The 21,378-nt window shown below is 36.8% G+C and overlaps 1 protein-coding gene across 1 annotated transcript in view; it reads right to left on the bottom strand.

The window, feature by feature from the left end:
- The window catches only part of LOC127663077 (probable E3 ubiquitin-protein ligase MID2), a 185,485-nt gene extending 173,341 nt beyond the window's left edge, over positions 1-12,144 (bottom strand). The window contains exon 1 of the mRNA XM_052154501.1: positions 12,127-12,144. The gene's annotated coding sequence lies outside the window, so the exon portion shown is untranslated. The remainder of the gene's footprint in view (positions 1-12,126) is intronic.
- Between the last annotated feature and the right edge of the window lie 9,234 nt (positions 12,145-21,378).

Below are 21,378 nucleotides of genomic sequence, written 5' to 3'. Positions count from 1 at the left end.
GACAGAGTACAGATGGGGCATGCTGCCTAATTAAGTTCTGTAACTGATAACCCTGTCTTTTATTAATGGCCCACAAACTTTTTAGAGCACTAAGAAAACATAAGACCACTTAAACAGTTAAGAACTTTGGTCAAATTAGGTGAAATCATGTACCATATAAATGTGACACAGGGAACGTCAATGCAAAATTTTTATTTTAACTCTCATTTTTCTCTACAGTTCATGCTTGCAAGTCATACTTTTACTTTTTGCTCACATTTAAGCCTGAGTGACTCACCAGAAAAGTGTAAGAAACAGTTTCCACCTGAGCTTACATTTTTTGTTCATAAAATAATGAAAAAATGTTGAAGCACTATCTGCCATGCTTGTCTCATCTCTTCATCAAAGAGCCCACAGCTCAGTTTCAATGCAACCTCAGGAGAGCAGGAAAAGCTGATTATTGCTTTCTGAATTTCACTGATTAAAAAGTGAGGGAAGAACATTTTGTAACACAACAAATGTACAGTGTGGTCCAAATGTCTGAGGCCACAATGAAAATCTGGGGGTTCCTTTATTTAATATGAATATACAGTATATAAATATATATACTCACTTGCCACTTTATTAGGTACACTTGTACATCTGCTAAAAAAAATTTAAATAAATAATTTTGCTCCCATCAAGTGACTGCACCACATTATAAGTTTCATATTTCAAAAGACAGATCTACCAGTATGATAAGCAATTCACCAGAAGGCACTGGGACATAGACTCATGGCTGCATGAATATCATTGACTTGGCAAACAATAAATGCACCAATCCGGATCCTAGAGGCTGTCAGTGCCATTTGCTATGCATGAAAGTGTAGAGTGCAATTTTAAATACTGGCTGACAACAGACCTGTTTGTGGTACAAAATAACTAGTTTTCTCAGATTCATGTGAGAAAGGTTAAGGAACCTAAGCTCAGCATTTGTGCTTTCTTTGAAGCTATGGCTTGTCTGAAGGTCAAGTTGACAGGGATGCATTTCCTTGAAATTTGTAATACAGCAAGAACTTCTCTTTCCTGGTTACTATTTTCTTACCAGCTGTTTAAACATGAACAAAATGACACAGCCAACATCCATCCAGCATATGTTGCAAGAATTAATCTGTATGGTTCTGTCTAGGATCTAAATAGCTGATTTGGACGTAATATGATTAATAAAGTTTGTTGATCTTCATTTATCATTGGTATTAATAATAATGCTATATTTGCCAAAAGTCTGACAGCATAGTGAAAATGCTTCAAGTTTGCATAAAAAAACAAAAAATATATATATATTTTTTTTTTAATTATTATTATTATTATTATTATTTCAAATGATAAAATCTGCATAACAATTTGAGTGTAAAGTTTAATTAAAGCAATTAAATTTGGAATTAGCTGACACCATTCAAACGGGCTCCCCATGTGCAAAACCTGATGATCCATGTCATCCCAGCCTGTTTTGAGAATTTTCCCAAGAGCATCATGTGTTCTTCAATGAAAGCAAGGAAAATATTAACATGTTGATGTAACATGCAAATTTGCTTACATTTGATCAGTGACCTACTCTAGAAATGGCTCTTTTTTTATTCCTCACAACTTTACTTTGTTTTCAATATCACAAAATCTATCTATCTATCTATCTATCTATCTATCTATCTATCTATCTATCTATCTATCTATCTATCTATCTATCTATCTATCTATCTATCTATCTATCTATAGTACAATATATATCAGCTTCAGTGGCGGGCCATGCATTTAAGTCTAGGCCTTCAGTGATTCATGCCATTAAGAAAATACAGTTTCACAATGTATAAGACACGCTATGCCTTTGGGAATCATACATTATGTTGCAGCTAATAATACCAATTGACATTTTAAAAACACATCCAGCACGAAAGCCAGATCTTGAAACGACACTTAATGCTCAAGCAAGCCTAATTTTAACTGCAGCATGACTGTTTTTTTAAATGAACGTCTCCCGAGCAGACATTCAAAAATCATAATTTTTCATATGAATCTACCAAGGAGGTCTATAATACCTGGAAAAATCTATCTAATAATATTTGCTTTTTAAATGTAGCTTACAATAAATTTCATTTCGTCAGGGTACACGGTTATGCTGTGTTCCATTCAAGTTGGATGTGGGATATTCCTACTTGATATCTCCGACCATAAATGCATTCCATTCCCCAACATTCGTTGAGAAAACAAAACGGCAACACTCCCGTTAGCTTAGCATGGGTTTGACTCTCATTAGAGATGTCTCCTAGCAATCCAACTTATAAACAATGCTGCAGCACTAGCATTTGTGCTTCAGGTGTACGATTATCAAACGAGATTATAATTTACTATGTTTCTTTGAGGCGTTTGTTAAGCTTTAATATCATGTAATGTGGAAACAAACTCATTTGTCGATATTACTTAATGAAGTGAATGTTTATCACTTACTTTGTATACTGTATCTCTCTGAGTGTCGACATGTTTGTGTGACATCATGCCCCTGCATCTAAGCGAAATCGGTGTTGAGAATTTCTGCACAAGCCTACAAGTTGTAATTCTGACTTCAAGATGCATTCCATTGCACTTTTCCTAGTAGGAAGTAAAATCCGACTTTCCGAATTGAATGGAAGCACTGCTTTTCAAAACTGACACTAAATGCTCAAGCAGCAGTACAGCAGTAGAAAACTCCTAATGTTGCTATAAGGCAAAAAGCACTTACTAAATAGCTTGAAGTGAAAATCAGTTCTCCTTTCCTGTTTAATAAATCAAGCAATCACACAGTCATGCAGAACATCTAGTGTAAATCCATAATGATCTCTTTCTCAATGGCGATAGCGGAGTAATGACAGTCGACTCGACCTGGCGCTCTTCGCTTTCAAATTACAACACTTAAAGCGTGATTGCGTCACTCAAGGCCAGCTAGAAGGCCTCCACCTTGACATATCCTTAAGATCACACCCACCAAGAACAAATTAATCAATCTGATTGGCTGATGAATCTGACAATCTGACTTTAGTTTCTCATTCATTTGCACTGTTGAGGGATTCTGTAGAAATTCGGAAGGCCTTACGGGGTGGAGTGCAAACTCACACGCTTTTTTGGGCATGTGATTTATGAAACAGTTGTCACACTTGGCTTGTAAGAATCAAGTAATAAATTCTGCAAAGAAGGCTTTGCTGGCCCTGACAATTCGCCACTGATCAGTTTAGAATAAACAGTTCTTATGCAGTGTACTGAGGATACTTTACTCCTAGTTGCCTGAGAACGTGGAAAATATTCAGTGACTGCATGAAAGTCTGACTTGACAGCATAACTAGGCAGCTGCTGCCAGTCTTAGCCAGGAGGCAGAATAGAAATCACGGTAAAGGTCACTGATTATCTGGCCAGGTCTAGTGTCACATTTTAGAAATCCAACTGGGCTGTGTTGTAACAGCATGCAGCCCGGCAAATCAGTGATAGAATTGGAAAAGGTTCTGCCGTCAGGTAGGTAGCAGATTTGGGCACAGTTAAGGCAGACAGATGGTAACTGGTCATTTCACTGATTGGTTGCTGTGACTCAAGGTCACTCTTTGAAAGGCTGGAAATAATTCCAATCGCATATGACCCGACAGGAAAATGGTTGTGGAGGTGATCACTGTTTCCAAGTCTGTCAGAAAGATTATTAAGAAAGAGGCATAATTAATAGGCTCATCGAGAATGCAACACTGAAGCAGATATAATATGTGTGGTTTTAGGTGCTGATAATTTAAGAAATGTTGCCAATAATAAAGAAATGGGGCATATACACTCACCTAAAGGATTATTAGGAACACCATACTAATACTGTGTTTGACCCCCTTTCGCCTTCAGAACTGCCTTAATTCTACGTGGCATTGATTCAACAAGGTGCTGAAAGCATTCTTTAGAAATGTTGGCCCATATTGATAGGATGGCATCTTGCAGTTGATGGAGATTTGTGGGATGCACATCCAGGGCACGAAGCTCCCGTTCCACCACATCCCAAAGATGCTCTATTGGGTTGAGATCTGGTGACTGTGGGGGCCATTTTAGTACAGTGAACTCATTGTCATGTTCAAGAAACCAATCTGAAATGATTCGAGCTTTGTGACATGGTGCATTATCCTGCTGGAAGTAGCCATCAGAGGATGGGTACATGGTGGCCATAAAGGGATGGACATGGTCAGAAACAATGCTCAGGTAGGCCGTGGCATTTAAACGATGCCCAATTGGCACTAAGGGGCCTAAAGTGTGCCAAGAAATCATCCCCACACCATTACACCACCACCACCAGCCTGCACAGTGGTAACAAGGCATGATGGATCCATGTTCTCATTCTGTTTACGCCAAATTCTGACTCTACCATCTGAATGTCTCATCAGAAATCGAGACTCATCAGACCAGGCAACATTTTTCCAGTCTTCAACTGTCCAATTTTGGTGAGCTCTTGCAAATTGTAGCCTCTTTTTCCTATTTGTAGTGGAGATGAGTGGTACCCGGTGGGGTCTTCTGCTGTTGTAGCCCATCCACCTCAAGGTTGTGCGTGTTGTGGCTTCACAAATGCTTTGCTGCATACCTCAGTTGTAACGAGTGGTTATTTCAGGCAAAGTTGCTCTTCTATCAGCTTGAATCAGTCAGCCCATTCTCCTCTGACCTCTAGCATCAACAAAGCATTTTCGCCCACAGGACTGCCGCATACTGGATGTTTTTCCCTTTTCACACCATTCTTTGTAAACCCTAGAAATGGTTGTGTGTGAAAATCCCAGTAACTGAGCAGAATGTGAAATACTCAGACCGGCCCGTCTGGCACCAACAACCATACCACGCTCAAAATTGCTTAAATCACCTTTCTTTCCCATTCTGACATTCAGTTTGGAGTTCAGGAGATTGTCTTGACCAGGACCACACTCCTAAATGCATTGAAGCAACTGCCATGTGATTGGTTGATTAGATAATTGCATTAATGAGAAATTGAACAGGTGTTCCTAATAATCCTTTAGGTGAGTGTATGTAGGCTGGTACAGTATGTGTTTCTGGAAATCATTATGTTACTTACAAAAACATCCTACAAAACCGAGACTTGTTGCTTTTAATGATAAAAAAAACATTTTAATGTCCTTCATTTTACCCTTAGTGGTCTTAAAAACATATATTAGTGACTCATTATACCCAAACACCATATGCTCTGGTACACTGTTAAAAATTGCTGTAAAAATACAGTGAAATTCCAACAGTAAAATACTGTTATTTCAATAAACAGTTTAATCCTGTAAATTTACAGTCTATGTTCCATAAATTAATTACTTGTCGTAAATTTACAGCATTTATGTGTAAACCCATTTGTTTCTGGAAAAAAACAGTCTTGGACTGTAAAAAATAGCACGTGGGGGTGGGGCATCTTCAACGCAGTCTATTTTCGAACAGAAAGCAGTCAAAATTAACAGAATTGTTTCGCAACACTCATCTAGACGATCTTAAAGAAGGACACTGTTCAAGGTAAGTTTATTTCTTTACTGTTATTATGTTATGTTTCTCTCAACCTGTACAATCGCCTTTTTCAAGAGGTATTTTTGATTGAGCTTTTACTGAGCGCGAATCGCGTTTTATAGACAGAGCTCTCAACGGTTGAGGCATTTCGCATGCTAATGAATGTTCTCTGAGCTCCATCACGGCGAACTATTTGCTTGATTAAAGTTAAGTTACCATTTAGAAATTAGTGTGGCTTTCATTTTTAGTACCCTTAACTTCGATTTACATGAATTTCTGATTCAGTTATGTTAAGTTACACGATGCGAATCTTACCGATGCATTAATGTTATTCGCATAATATCATGCACATAAGATGGAGAATAAATACAAAACTACTTGAAATATCCAGATCCATTATAATAATTAAAAGTTAGTGGTCAATTTGTTTAGTTTCCATGCAAATAATCTTGTAAAGCTGTTCAAATTCCCAAAGCAAAATAGATATTTATATTGTTAGGCCTATATATTTTTCGATTTAGTGGTGCGAGTAACTTGTACCTGTTTTTTGTGAGATTCACGTGTAACTTTCATACTATTAAAAAGTCAAAGAGGTTATTTTTGAAAGACGAGGCGGATATTCTCGACTTTTCGGCGTGAAACACGTTTTGAAGACAGACAGTTCTCAACTGTTCTCCGTGCTCGACGTCGAATTTCTTTGCTTGGTTTAAGACATTTCAATGAGAGTGAAAGTGGCCTGATATTACATGCAGATGTGAGTGTTTTTAAAATCTTTTGTTTCATTTTATCAAATTTATTTATTTATATATCATTCTAATTTTTTGTTCTCTTTCAGGTTTCTGCGACTGCAGCTGATGTAGAGAAGATGCCACATCTACCTGCCAGCCCTCGTCTCTATGTGGTATGTCATAACTAGTGCAGATGGGATAAATGATTGGTTGCAAAGGCAGTACTTTTGAAAGAAAGGTTCATTCAAAAATAAAAATTATGTGATATTTTACTCACCCTCAGGCCATCAAAGAAGTATTTGACTTTCTTTTTCACTAGAACACAGCAAGATTTTTAGAATGATATCTGCTGTTTTACAGATTTATACTGATGCAAGTGAACTGATGCGAGTGATCTGACACAGCGCCACAAATTATTTGTGTTTTGATTGAACAGGACAGTTAATAATTTAATATTAATAATGGATTTGTTTCTTACCAACATGTATCATTTTACCTTAGAAAACATGAAATGATGGACCGGGAAAGTTGTGGATTACTGTAATGATGCCTTAATATGCTGTTTGGATTGTCAAAAGGATGGGACTTGTTGCATACATACACAGAGCTCTAATTTCTTTAAAGAATGTATTTGTGTATGTGGCTAGTAGGACGAGGTTGAGGGACGTGAGAGAACGGCGCGAGACCGGTGGCGTGATTACTGATGAGTGACACCTGCGTGGCGCACCAGTCTCATATCTCACACAGAGGAGTGGAAGCATTAAAGGAGTAGCAACGACAATGGAGATCGAGAGAGGAACAGGCCTGATTTTATGTTGGGTTTTGTTATGGGAAGAAGGCGGGAACCAGCAAACATTCAAATATTTTACTAAATAAATAAACCAATACAAAAATGAAAGTAAAAGCCAGCAGCCCCTCACGGACGACTGCTGGCCACATAAAACAGAAACAAAACCAAACATAAAATCAGGCCTGTTCCTCTCTCGATCTCCATTGTCGTTGCTACTCCTTTAATGCTTCCACTCCTCTGTGTGATATACTGAGACCGGTGCGTCAGCGCAGGTGTCACTCGACAATAATCATGTTGATGATGAACGGTCTTTGTGACATTCTCTCACGTCCCTCGACCTTGTCCCACTCGCCACAGTGTTCTGATAAAGAAAAAGTCATACACTCTTTGGATGGCCTTAGAATGAGTAAATAATCAGAACAATTAGAATATTGTGTTAACTGCTATTTAAAATAAAAAATAAAAATAAAATTCATTTCAGGGAGGGCAGAGAACTGTACTGAACGCTGGATGATTACCCTAGAGAGTCGTGTTGTTTGTGAGGGCATACAACCAAGATTCCTGACTGCAATAGCAACCATGTTTGCAATGTTCTACGTCTTCAATCTTAAGTATCCAGAGGAGGCATGTGGCACCTTGGAATTCATTCAAAGGTATTTTATCACCTTTTATAGTACCCTTTAAATTGGTTAATTATTTATATTTAATCCAATATTTAAATTGATAAAAGGTCGATTTTGTAAGTTTTCTTTTTTAATGTGTGTTTTTTTATTACCCTTAGACGATTCGTTGGGATAAACCCTGAAAGAGGTACGAAGACCTGCAGAGGCAAGGTGGTTTCAAAGAAGACTGGAAAACTTGTCAGCAAGAAGTCTGCCACTGTCAATCCCAAAGTTGCTTCTCTCCTGAAGAACCTCATCGATTTCGAATGGAACTTCGTCTAGGTAACTAAACTTAAATGCCCACTGACACTCACATTTTGCAGCTTCCTAAAAGAATCAACACCTCTTAACTGCATTCATATTAAGTGGTAAGAAAGTATCTGAACCCTTTGGAATTGGATGATTTTCTGCATTAATTGGTCATAAAATGTCTTCATCAGTCACATCTATAGACAAACAAAGTGTTTAAGCTAGCTACACAAACAATTATAATCTTTCATGACTTTACTAAACATCCCATTAGCCACACTCTCAGTGCAGTGTAATAAAAATGGACATTTTGTGAGTGACTACATTGTTACCTCTATGAACCACAAATGTTGTTTTTGTTTTGTACCTAGTTGTTCATGAGTACCTTGTTTGATCTGAGCAGTTAAACTGCCCAATGTTCTTTGCCAGGGGGATTATTTTATTCTGAAGAACAGTGGACAGTTTAACTGCTCAGAACAAACAAGCGAATCATGAACAACTATTACAAAACAAAAAAACATTTGTGGGTCATTAAGTAACAAGAAATTCACATACTGACGCACTGTGAATGTTTAATGAGATGTGTTTAGTAATGTATAGATAATCTCTAAAATTAGTTATGTAACATGATCATTTTATGTCTCTTTTAAAAGTGTTCGTAGAATATTTGATCACTAGTTTTTGTCATGTGATTTATTTTACCACTAAGATTTTCTTTCCTCTCAGATCTGGATTTCCTCTCAGACCAGATGTGTTAAAAGCTGATGTGGGACGTTTTGCCAGTTTTTTGCCTCTTCCTACGTTTTTTCACCAATTGGTTCTCTTGTCCTCTCAGATTGGGATTTCCTCTCAGGCCAGATGTTTCAAAAGCTGAGGTGGGACGTGTTGGCTGTTTTTTGCCTCTTCCTACAGTTTTTTCACCCATTGGATCTCTTGTCCTCTCAGGCCAGATCTTTTGGCTGTTTTTTGCCTCTGTCAAGGATTTTTCATCCATTGGTTCCTTAATATTTTCCTCTCAGACTCAGAATTCCTCTCTTGCCTGGATGCTGATGTGACATGTTGAATGTAAGGTTTCTTTGTTTGCCTACTGTTTCCTCACATTTTACAATGTATTTTCTGTGACTTTTTTCCCTTAACTGTTAATGTATTGTTAAAACTTGTTAGCTGTTTTAAATAAATGGCAAACAATACTGTACCATAATGTATATTTTCTTCATTTTTTCCATTGAGTAAATATAGGGATGTTAATAGATATCGGACAATAGAGTAAATATAAAACAGTATTTATATTCTAACTTTTTATACTATAGAATTATAGCTGGAACCATTACTGCCAGTACTTTGTGAAGCACAGCCATAAAATTAAAAACTGTAGAATTACGGTAAATGGCTGGAACCACAGCTGCCAGTACTTTACTGTGAAATTATAGCATTGTTGAAACCGTAAAATTACAGTAAATGGCTGGAACCACAGCTGCCAGTATTTTACTGTAAAATTACAGCATTGTTGAAACCGTAAAATTACGGTAAAGGGCTGGAACCAGCTGCCAGTATTTTACTGTAAAATAACAGCATTGTTGAAACCGTAAAATTACGGTAAAGGGCTGGAACCAGCTGCCAGTATTTTACTGTAAAATAACAGCATTGTTGAAACCGTAAAATTACGGTAAAGGGCTGGAACCACAGCTGCCAGTATTTTACTGTAAATTTACGGGTGAATTTTTTACAGTGTATGAAACCCCACATTTCAAACAGTTACCTGTAGAGAGCTCTATCAAGCAGACATTATACTCTATGCCTTACAGATATATAAAAAAAAACTCTACACTGAAAACCTTTAGAAGTTCACTTCCTCAACTTAACTATTTAAGGTAACTTGATGCAAGTAGACTCAACTCAGGTTTGCTATTTAAATATTGTTGTTTCTACTTAATAATTTTTGTTGTATTGAATCAAAATGAAATCATTTTACACAGATCTAATAAAGATTAGAACTGATTCTTGGTCAATCATTAATCAAACATGATTCTCCACTGAAATACATGTATACCTGTACTACAGTTACACAAGCAAAAGGTGAGGATAGCAGGGTCTAACTTGACCAAAGAGGACACAGATCCCACTAATGGTGTCATCACACGAAACAGCTATTTGCAAAAAAAAAAAAGAATAATAATACTAAGGAGCTAAAACCTCTTTAGCTAACAACAATTTAAATGGCACCATAACCAAGGATCTGTCTGTCTGCCTGCTTACCTGCCTGCCTGTCTTTCTGTCTGTATCTATCTATCTTTGATAAGAGTCTTACTAATACTACAAGATCTTGCTATGTTTTGTTGCCCCTTCTGCACTGGTATGCTTTTCAAGAGGCAAAATCTAAAGCCTATTATTAGACATAGGCAGGAAACATGGGGTCAAATAGACCCAATTGTTAAGTGCTGTCACTACTCTCTACACACTAAAAGAGGGGGGAATGCATTTAGACTAGTATTTCATGAAGAGCCTGAGCTTACCCTGAAACAATCTTTTGCCGCACAGTCAGGCTGTATGGTCGTGTGAGTGGTTTCAGAGACAGGTACAAACATGGTGCCATGACCCTTTGTTCTAGAATGCCCTTATCTCTGTGCTCTGAAGTTGCTTGGTTGGCCCATGGGCATATCATGACACCAGACAAAATAACCTCCCACACTCCAGGGCCAGACTGTATACAGAGCATTCACACAAATGAAAGTCTGCAGACAAGACACTTTGGGAACTAGACAGCATGGAGATGTCTGTATACATCTGTTTGATATCCGAAGTACAAAAAATATCTCACCAACAGGAGGACAAATCCAAGGATGGGAATTTGTTGGATACTCACATGACCTTTTATATAAAGCTACATTTTTAGAACACTCTCAGAAATCCTAAGAGAATCACTTCAAAGGGTGCATGAATCTGAGTAATACTGTACTTCATTCGCAATGATGTTGGAAGACAAGCTAAAGAACAAATTCTCCTCAGACCAAAGCAGATGTTCAAGGCCTCTTAATGCTTCTCCAGAGCAATCCTTCAGGGAAATATTATTTATGATCAAAATACAGCTCACAGATTAAAATTACAGTGGAGTGGAATGTATAGGTTGGATTAAAAAAGATGTGTGGCTATTGATATTTGAATAACTGCAAATTAAAGTATTATAATAGAATGGTGCGACAAAGCAGTACTGTAAATTGCTGTCGGAAATGTGCACCAAAACCTTTCACACCAATTTTGAGATTAATTTATCAGCATTTTAAGAGTTGGAAATGCTGAATGTAAATGAAACATGCTTCATTCATATGCTTTAATACAGTGGACAACCAATCTGACAATACATTCCTTTAAAGCAAAATACATTGCATATCTGAAATGTAATGGGTATATTGTCACTCTTTTGGTATAGAACAATGGCAGTAAAATAGTGTGATATGAATTTGTCATGGTATAATGATGATAATATTGTTTTTGTTGATAGTAGTAACAATATTAATAGTACAGATTTTAATATAGTACAGGATTTAATGTAATTAATAAAGAGCTAGATTCATACATATTAAACACACTCCCATTATGTCATCAAATGTTTGCCATATCACTGCTTTTATTCTTACACTGTTTGACACTATTGATTAAGATTAGAACAGCAGACTGGATTTTCAACTTTCTTTTCCATTCTCTATTTCTACACATTCTTTAAATATCACAGTTTAGATGCACACATTGAAGCATTGTTTTTCTAAGACGCAATACACTTGCCAAGTTTTCAACAATCCACAAACATCATATAGTAATGTGTAACCATTATTTTATTTCTATGTAAATCATTTTCCTGTAAATGACAAGCCTTCACCCAAACAGACCCTGCAGAATGACAATCACTAAAAAGATAAGGCACCATGCAAAGAAAAAGAAACAGATGATGCTGACTTTACAGTATTAATAGCACTAGAACTGTTATAACAATAGAGCACAGCAGATCCACACAGACATAAATTGACATATTGTCATTGGGACATATTTGCCCTGAAAATAGAAAACACAGTTGGCATCCACATTAGTACATAAATTTTACATGTGTTAAGGATGGCTAAGAATGACATTCACACATGCCAGTGGATTGTAGTCATAACACATTCTGTCTAGAGTTAGTGGCACATTTAGCTGTTTTCCCACTGACCTAATTAGAGCGTCCTCTCAAAATGTGACATCCGAGCACATGCTGCTGTCAGTCTTACCCTCTTTTCAAACTTGAAAAATGTTGTCAATGCTTATAAAGGAGCACACCTTGAGCAGGGAGCTTAGAGGATTGTCTTGAACTGACCTCCGGTCAGATTCAGGGCAGCTATGAGCACGCTACACAGGCTCACAGCTGAAGTTATCTCTCAGAGGAGCCACTCACACACCACTCTAGCCTAAGTGAGGGTCTATTTGACATTCCATTGCATACATTTTGTGTATGAAGATAAAGAAAGAATAATACTAGTTAACTGTTTACAAGCTAACAGTTAAGCTAACAAACATTATAGAATTAAGTAATTAGGATTGGTTTAATTAAACAGTTCTATAAACACAACGTTTATAATGGCTACGTTTACATGGACATTAGAAAACAGCGTATTGCATGAAAGTGGCGTTCCCTTACATGCACTGTAAGCTGCATACTCTTTACATGACCACATAAGCCGCATTCTCTCTGAGAAACCCAGGTGTGTTAAACGGCTTTCTCTTAATCCCTTAGGTGGCGTAAGGGAATCAGATTTTTTGTTTACATGACTATTCAGAACACTGATTTCTGCAAACCCCTGGAATAAACAGTTTCCTTAAGTGCATGAAATGTGGTCAATTAGATAGTTATGCCTCAGATTAAATATTACCAGCAATAGTTATTATATTTTTTACCCCGGAGTAAATAGCATATGCCACACAGTGCAGCTATTTGCACAACTAAAGAACAGGTGTCGCTGCAGTGGCATGGGGTGTAAAGACGTTGTGTAAATGTGTAGTGTTGTCCTAGTGCCCGTGGTTCAAATCTGTGTTTTGTCCCACTCTTTTTCCAGCTGATTTCCTGTTTCCATTCTTAACATTTCTTTGAATAAAAATGTCCTTAAAACAATAGTTCAAAATGATGATAAATGTTGATTTCATCGCAGTGATTTGGTCATGATTAATGTCGGGGAGTGCACAGAATAGTTTGATCTAAAGGCGGGGTCTGTTGATTGCTGCTGATTCGTTCCCGCGGCTCGGCATCGCTCGTGTGTAGATTGCCGTATTAATAATATTTTTAGTAACCATGTTTTTTTGGCAGAAACCATAGTTTTAATGCAGTTAACCATGGTGTTAATACAGTAAAATGGTGGTAATATAATAACCATGATTAATTTTGTGGTTACTGTAAATTTACAAAAAATACCATGGTGAAACCATAGATACTGTAGTAAACCAAGGTTATTTTTCTAAGGAAAGATTAGGGTTAGGGGTTTAAGTGTTTCTTTGGGACTCTAAATAAACACAATAAACACACTGCAGTGATGCCCATACATTATATTAGTATTTAAATATGGGTGCAAATAGTATCTGACACTAATTGCACCAGGTTGCAATTAGTATCTAGCATTATTTGCACCAGGGATAGGGAGCGAACAATATCTGCCACTATTTGCACTGGGGTGTAAATAGCATATTCTATTATTTGCACCAGGGTGCAAATAGTATCTGCCTATTTCTGAAGGCGTCACACATACCTTTGCACAGCGAAATTCCGTGTGGGAAATACAGTAATCTCAAGGTGCGTACACACTGCCAGCGACATCGCGTGCGACAGCGACTCCATCCCATTCATTTTCAATGAGAGCACAGTGACTTCAAGCGACACGAGCTGTCGCGACCGTTGGCGACTAGATGTGGGCATGTCCAGCGATGCGACAAAGTTGAGACAAGTTCAACTTAATTCAAATGAAGAACGACTTACGGAAGCGACAGCCAATAGGAGAGAAGATGGGAGAGCTGACGTGATCCTTCTCTCTCTCTCTCTCAGCTCCTGCAGTAACGGAAAGATGGATGAAAGGCTAATTCTTGCTGTTAGAAATGTCCCAGTGCTCTATGATATGTCTCTTCCCACATACAAGGACATTTTTAAGAAAAATACTGCGTGGAAAGGTGTATCTGAGATCGCAGGGATTTTATGGACCCAGACAGACCGGCATTTGCATTTTCGCCGCAGATAAACTGCCGCTATGGCAAACAGCACGCCTTGTTTCTCATTCATCTTTGATATAAAGCATTTTATGTATTGATTCCATTTATATTTAGTCCTTTCCCTCCAAAATGTTTGTTTTTAGCAGCAAGAAAAGAGATTCGCTGTCGACAGCAATGGAATGACATCCGTGAATGTCATTTATAAACGTTACTAGGCAACCAGTAGTGGGAACGCCCACTAGCGACTTCACCGCCAGCTACTGGCGACCTGCAGCGACAAAGTTGCTGGCAGTGTGTACGCAGCTTCAATGGGACTTCCTGTGGCAAAGAATTTCCTCATGCTGATTTTGCCTCGAATACAAGTATGGTGAACTTTGACAGGCGAAATCGCTTCTTTGACCAATAGGAAGTTGCTTGGTTTGGTGGTGACCTCGGTGTGGGCGGTGCTTCTTAAACAGCTATTGTTCATAAACAGAGTATTCACAATGGACAAGGGTATAATTTTAGCAGTGAGTTTTTAAATGAAATCTTTTAACCCTATGCCATCTTCACCCATGGAATTTCGCCATTAAAATGTATGTGTGACCACGCCATTATCCGCAATGAAAATAGTTCTTAAAGAGGCCAAAGCATCAAGCTTTGCATGTTGCCAAGCAACGCATAGACTGATAGTCTAAATGCCACAACACAGACAAGTAGAGCAAAACAAACAGTGAAAATCTCTGAGATTTTATATAACAGCACTGGGAAGGTGCTGTTATATAAAATCTCAGGACAATGCTTGTCCAATCAAATTACAGGAACTAATTGATGTAACGAAGCATAATATTGCACTGTTAAAAAGAAACGTATAATATGGCATCTTTGTTTTGTAAATAGATTGCAAGTCTTGATTTTATCTCTTAGCATGTAATGTGAGTTTGTCCCACGTGGAAAGTCTGTTCTGTTTGTGTGAAATTTGAGTAAGATTAAACTGGATGTGTAACCAATGCTATGCTTTTCTGAGGAACCAGTTGTAGTAGAAGCCCTTAGACCTCAAGGCAAAAAACTATTATGGTGCAGTACACAGGAAACAACTTTCCCTGTCAACACCAAAGACAAATTGAGCATGAAAATTGATTTAGTTGGTTTTTGTCTCCATTTATCTTTTTTCTGTCTCTCTTTACCCATAACATTTTTTTTTAATGGTAATTTTAAATTTATGATCATTTCTACATGTAAACAAATACATCAATTTCTATGTAAACTATGCAAAAACACGGATTAGTATCTTTCTTATTAACGAAACTGGCACTAAAATAGAAAATTGCAAAGGATTGACTGCCCTTTCATTTTTATTCAGATATTTAGACTTTTCTCCATTTGGATTACATTTAAGATGTTAATTAAGATGTAAATCCATCCAAAATGCAATCAACATAATTTTGAAAGACAGTTTAGTATGTATTTACAGTATATGTCAGCATTGAGTTTAGAATCATCTATGCTTGCACAACCAGCTTTTGCCACATACATTAACAAATGTATGAACAATACCACATTGTTGTACACTTCACAAAACACATTTGTCATTAGGACACAATGTAAACAAGGACTAGGCAATGAGATTTCTTCAAGGGACCATTAAAGAGCCAGCTTTTCATCATCATGTGTTTTGACATGAGACACATTCCACTCTCTCAGTATTTCCTTGGAGAAAACATTGGAATTTAGAACCAGAAACAGTGCTTTACTGATTTCCTACAAAGGAATGCTAAGCCTATTTCTTGCAAAGAAAAAAACTAAAAACTTTGAGTGATGCAAGGAAACTTAGAACAGACAAATCAACCAACATTTTTGGTCTGACCACACATGCCGTACAGTAACAAGAGCAGCGTGTTGCACAGCCTCCCATCATCATAGTAATGATAGCTGGATTTATAATGATGCCTATGGGGAAATGATTGAAGATGTCTTCTGTTTTGAGCACAAGAAAGAGGGAACACTTCAAAATGTGCTAGCTGCCAAAAGAATTATTTAAGTCTCTTGTATGAGCTGCATCTGAAACCAAACCAAAGTGTGTGGAACAAAGGGGCTTTACACTCCATCTTAGATCTTGCTGAGAGGCAGCAGAGCAAAATAAAGAGCAGTGTTGAGTGCCTATGGATAATAACTAAAAATCAATCATTTTTAAAACAATACATTTCAGAAAATCTTATATCCACTTTTCGCTTTTCGAAATTAGGTTCAACATTTTATTGGTCTTTGAAAGATGAAGTCATAAAATCCCCTTATTGTGAAGCCTGTTCGACATATTTGAAAACATGAACGCTTTGGGTATCGCCTGATATGAAAGGTTTATGTGCACTATATTTCAGGGTGTCAGTATGAATCATCAACGACTGGCCTCAAACATGTCAAAAAAGGAGTGTGAAGGCTCAGATCACATCTCAGATCTGACAGGAACCTTGACCTCAGTCAGATGCTTGACAGCAACTTAACTTTGAGAAGACACAGCAGGTTTTCCCTGGAGGATATCCACTGACTGAGCTGAAATCAGCCTTATAGCTTGCTGGTCAAGGCCCAACTCAAAGCTTTAGATGCAAAAGCATGCACAGTCCTCAAACTGGGCTCTCTGGACTTGAAAAAACAAAACAAAAACAAGAGTGAATACATTTAATTTGCTTTCAAGTGCTACATTATATACTATCTACATTCTTAGATATAGTATTATATACCATGTCTATGATTGCAGTTCTAAAAGCTGGACAATAGATGGAACATTGTGACTGAGGACTTTGTTTACTCCTGTGGATTGAACATGAATGCTAATGCTAGCTAATGCTGGCTAAACTCATTGATTTTCTGCCATAAGAATTTAGCACAGTGACATAATCTGGTTTTGCTAAGAGCACTCTGTTTAAATAAATCACTTTTATCTCAGCCATGTTGGAGGTGGTGGATTCATATTTGTTTATCATTCTATGACAGGAAACTTCTGTCATTATTCACTCACCCTCATGTTGTGCCAAACTTGCATGACTTTCTTTGGTGGAACACAAAAAGAGATGTTAGAGATGTTAATGCCAAAGTGTTCTTTGTTTGTCCGCACTGGTGATCCATGCACAATATGCGTCACGCAAATTCCATCATCAGTACAGTCCGCGTGTGGCCTAGATTTTCTTGTCGCATGGTCAGTCCTCGTTTTGGAGCATCGTTGGCACATGCGCATGCACCTGCCATTGACTGTATTAAACAGTATCACAAAGCAGTTAAAGTGCGTATGTGTCGTAGTGCATTCGTAGTCGTTCGCGGTCAGAAGAGCATACTGGAAAGGCAACATGAACGACCGGGCCTTTAGTCTCAGTCACCATTCACTTTCACTGCATATTTTTTTAAATACCATCAAAGTGGATGGTTAGTAAGGCTGTCCCTAACATCTCCTTTTGTGTTCAAGAGAAGCAAGATGGTCATAAAGGTTTGGAACAACACAAGGGTGAGTAAATGAGGACAAAATGTATTTTTTGGGGGGTGAACCACTATTTCTTTAAGAGACTTCACAACAGTGACATGCCTTCTGTCTGGTATCAGAAAAAGATGGGGTGATGTGTTTGTGTGGACTACATAAATCTGTAACTGAACAGATGCTGTATGCCTCTGAGGACTCAATTCACATTTGCTCCTCTATTGGAGATGGCCTTCCATGACAAGATGTGCAGAATTAATAACTTGCTTTGAGCCTGAGGCAAATGTATCACTGCATGGGAATACTTTTCTGTGTTCCTTTGTTATAAAGTGTTTTGGATTTCCCCCCAACCAGGCTTGATGTGCATTTTTAATCAATCAATGTAAAAAATTATATATATATATATATATATATATATATATATAATTTTATTTTAAAATTAATTGTGCGTGTGTCATATATATATATATATATATATATATATATATATATATATATATATATATATATATGAAATGTAGGACACCAAAACTACACTTGATTCTTCTGTCAGCTGGGAAACATTTGCAATTGACGTGATGAGCCCTATCATGAGCTCGCTTGAAGTTTAATAAGGGGTTAGAGCGACATCTAGTGCTTAATTTTATTAATGCAGGCACAAACATGAAAAAAATGGCATGCACTTAATATGGTTATTTTTAGGCAGCCTTTTTACTCAATGAAGAAAATTAAATCCATATTTAAACTATTTAAAGTTTAATATTTATAATGTCGTTTTAGGACATTTTTCATAGACAGAAAATATTAGCAAAGCTGGGTAAGAAAACTCCTGATTGACATGCAGTTAAAACAATATAGTTATTTGCACTTTTAAACAGATTTTGTGAAAAAATTAAACATTAAAAAAGAAAAGAAAAGAAATACTTAAATATATATGCAAAGCAATCCAATCAAATAATGAGTCAAGAAAGAGATTTTAAAATCATGGTTGATGGCCATTTGAGTAAAACATTAAATAGTTAACTGCTACTTGAATGTTGTATTCATGGGAGTAAGGCACAAGGAATTAATTACACCAAAGCTTTATTTGGCCACAAACCCACATGAAATACACTTTGTGATGGATTGCATCTCAATTGAAGGTGGCTTACACGGGGACCCACATTTTTATCTACAACGCAATGTCATCTAGTTGTGGCGAGAGGTTCGGTCTGAACGAGACTGGAAAAAGATTAGATCAGTAAAACCTGGACCAGATTCAAGATACTAAATCAGCGCTATCCATCATTCTTTACCCTACTAGCATGGATCATTTTAACCATGAATAGATTGTGTAATGCTTAGTGACACAGATTGTAAAACTGATTAAATAGTAAATGGTCTGCACTTATATAGCGCTTTTTTTTAACCTTAAAGGTTACCAAAGCGCTTTACACTGTGTCCCAATCACCCATTCACACACACACATTCACACTCAGAGGAGATTAGAGGAGCCATCACTCCTCCTGTTATTTAGGAGTAATTAGATCTGTTATAATTAAATGATTTAAAGGGAATATGTTTATGTGGATACTTTATTAACAGAAATAAATAAAAGATTCAGAGGTGCTGTTCCCACAAATCTCTCCAAAATGAATAATTGGACTCAAATCCAACTACAATTCCAAAAAGCATTTCTTCTTAAATATTATCCTGTTTTTATTCATTGCTATCATGTTGACATTACAAACTGAAGCATTGATATTTGGTGCAAAATATATCATATGGATGGTTGACTCAGAAATATGGAGGTACTTCTTTATTTACACAGTGTTTTCATATATTGCCCTTATTAATTTGACGATCATAGTTAAAAAAAAAAAAATGGCCTTGGAATAGGGCACAACAGGGCTAAAGGCTTCCCGTGGTAAAAGGCTCCTTTGATTTGATTTTCTCCCAAAGCACTAAATATCTTCAAAAACTACCACAGGACTTTCCTGAACACCTGTTTGTCACTATGCACTGCACAATTTTCCTGATCTTTGAGATCATCGCTTGTAATGTCTAAAGTTTGATTTTGAGGTAATTTGATCTAACATCCAATCATTTTTGAAATGCCATATGTAGCTAGACAAAATACTTATTTGCAATTTTCAATTTTGTTCAACGTGATTATATATATATATATATATATATATATATATATATATATATATATATATATATATATATATATATATATGAAAACTAAATAACTGTCCAATAAGTGAAAGGATAGTATTTTGGGGTAAAAATCCCCCCTGTTGCACTATTTTTTGTTTTACCTTTAGGCAGCCTTTTTTAAAGAGGTCATTTTGAATAAGCATTATCTTATCTAATTTTGCCCTATAATAACTAGTGCTCCCTGGGGGCCTAATATAAACTCCCTGGGGACCTTTTACTCCAAGTGAGGGGGACTTATACCCAGGTTTGGAGTAAAAGGCCCCTTCATCACCTTTTTTTTAAATTAATTTTTGCTTAATGAATTTTACTCAAAACAACTTGCCGTTGCTATTTCTTTTCACACAAATCATGTTGCTCCAACAATATTCAATACAATTCAATATTTGATTTGTGACCAGAAACAATGATAATTTTCTTAAAGGTGTGCCTTTAGCCCTGTTGTAACCTACTGTTGTAAGGCCTTGGCTTTGTTGTATGCACTGAGGTACTGTATGAACTTTCAGTGCTTGTAAAGAACACATTTTTAACCATGAATACAGGAAGAACTAATTGGGTAGTTCACAAAAAAAAAAAAAAAAGGAATAATTTACTCACACTTTTGTTGGTCCAGATCCATGTGTCTTTCTTTCCTCTGTGGAACACAACAGGAGACCCAGTCACCATATACTTTCATTTAATCTCTTTTCCATACTATGAAAGTACATGACTAAAACGGAACATTCTGCCTGACTTCTAACATTTAATGGAGTGTTTGGAACAACATGAGGGTGAGTAAATGAAGACAGAATTCACAATTTTAGCTGGACTTTCTACCCTAAAATTTAACTGAACTTTTACTCCAAAAGGTGGCAGCAAAACATAGGTTTTTTTTCCATCAGTTTTTCCATCTTAAAGCCAGCAGAAAAATTCTCAACAGCAAAAGAGCTCTAATGATTAGTAAGACAAAAACTTTGAACATTTAAGGTGAGCTATTTCATGTCTAGCAATAAGGCATGAGATGTTATGCTATATTGGGAATAGGTAATGGCTAACGCTTTGTTATTGCATTTGTTAGGCTTTTATCCAAAGCGATTTGCATTTTAGGTATATATGTGTGGTTGAGATTCTTAATATACTGGTATAAAACACTGGAAAGAAAATGTGTTAAATGTGAAAATCAAATATGTTTTTTACTGGCAAAGAAATAAAGCAGCTGAGTAAATACTAAGAAGGAAGATAGATAGATAGATAGATAGATAGATAGATAGATAGATAGATAGATAGATAGATAGATAGATAGATAGATAGATAGATAGATAGATAGATAGTGTCATTCACACACTGAAAAACAGGCTGATGACTTCATCTGGTCATTTTAGTTTGTTAAGAGTTTGACTATTGACTAGATATTGACTAGGTGATAAGGAGAAGTTGACTGCTGACCAGTATTGTGGCACACAACAAGGGTTTGGATTAATCAATGCAAGATTACCAAGAAGCAACATCTTTTACCTTAAACATGTTTGCATCTCTGCTCTTGTGACAAGACAGTTGCATGACTCATACAGAGTTCTTTGAAATCACCTTCAGTCTCCTGCAGTTTTAATT

The sequence above is a fragment of the Xyrauchen texanus genome, chromosome 23 (assembly GCF_025860055.1).
Source record: "Xyrauchen texanus isolate HMW12.3.18 chromosome 23, RBS_HiC_50CHRs, whole genome shotgun sequence".
Lineage (NCBI taxonomy): Eukaryota > Metazoa > Chordata > Actinopteri > Cypriniformes > Catostomidae > Xyrauchen > Xyrauchen texanus.
Note: the sequence above shows the minus strand (reverse complement) of the source record. Positions and strands in the feature narration are given on the sequence as shown.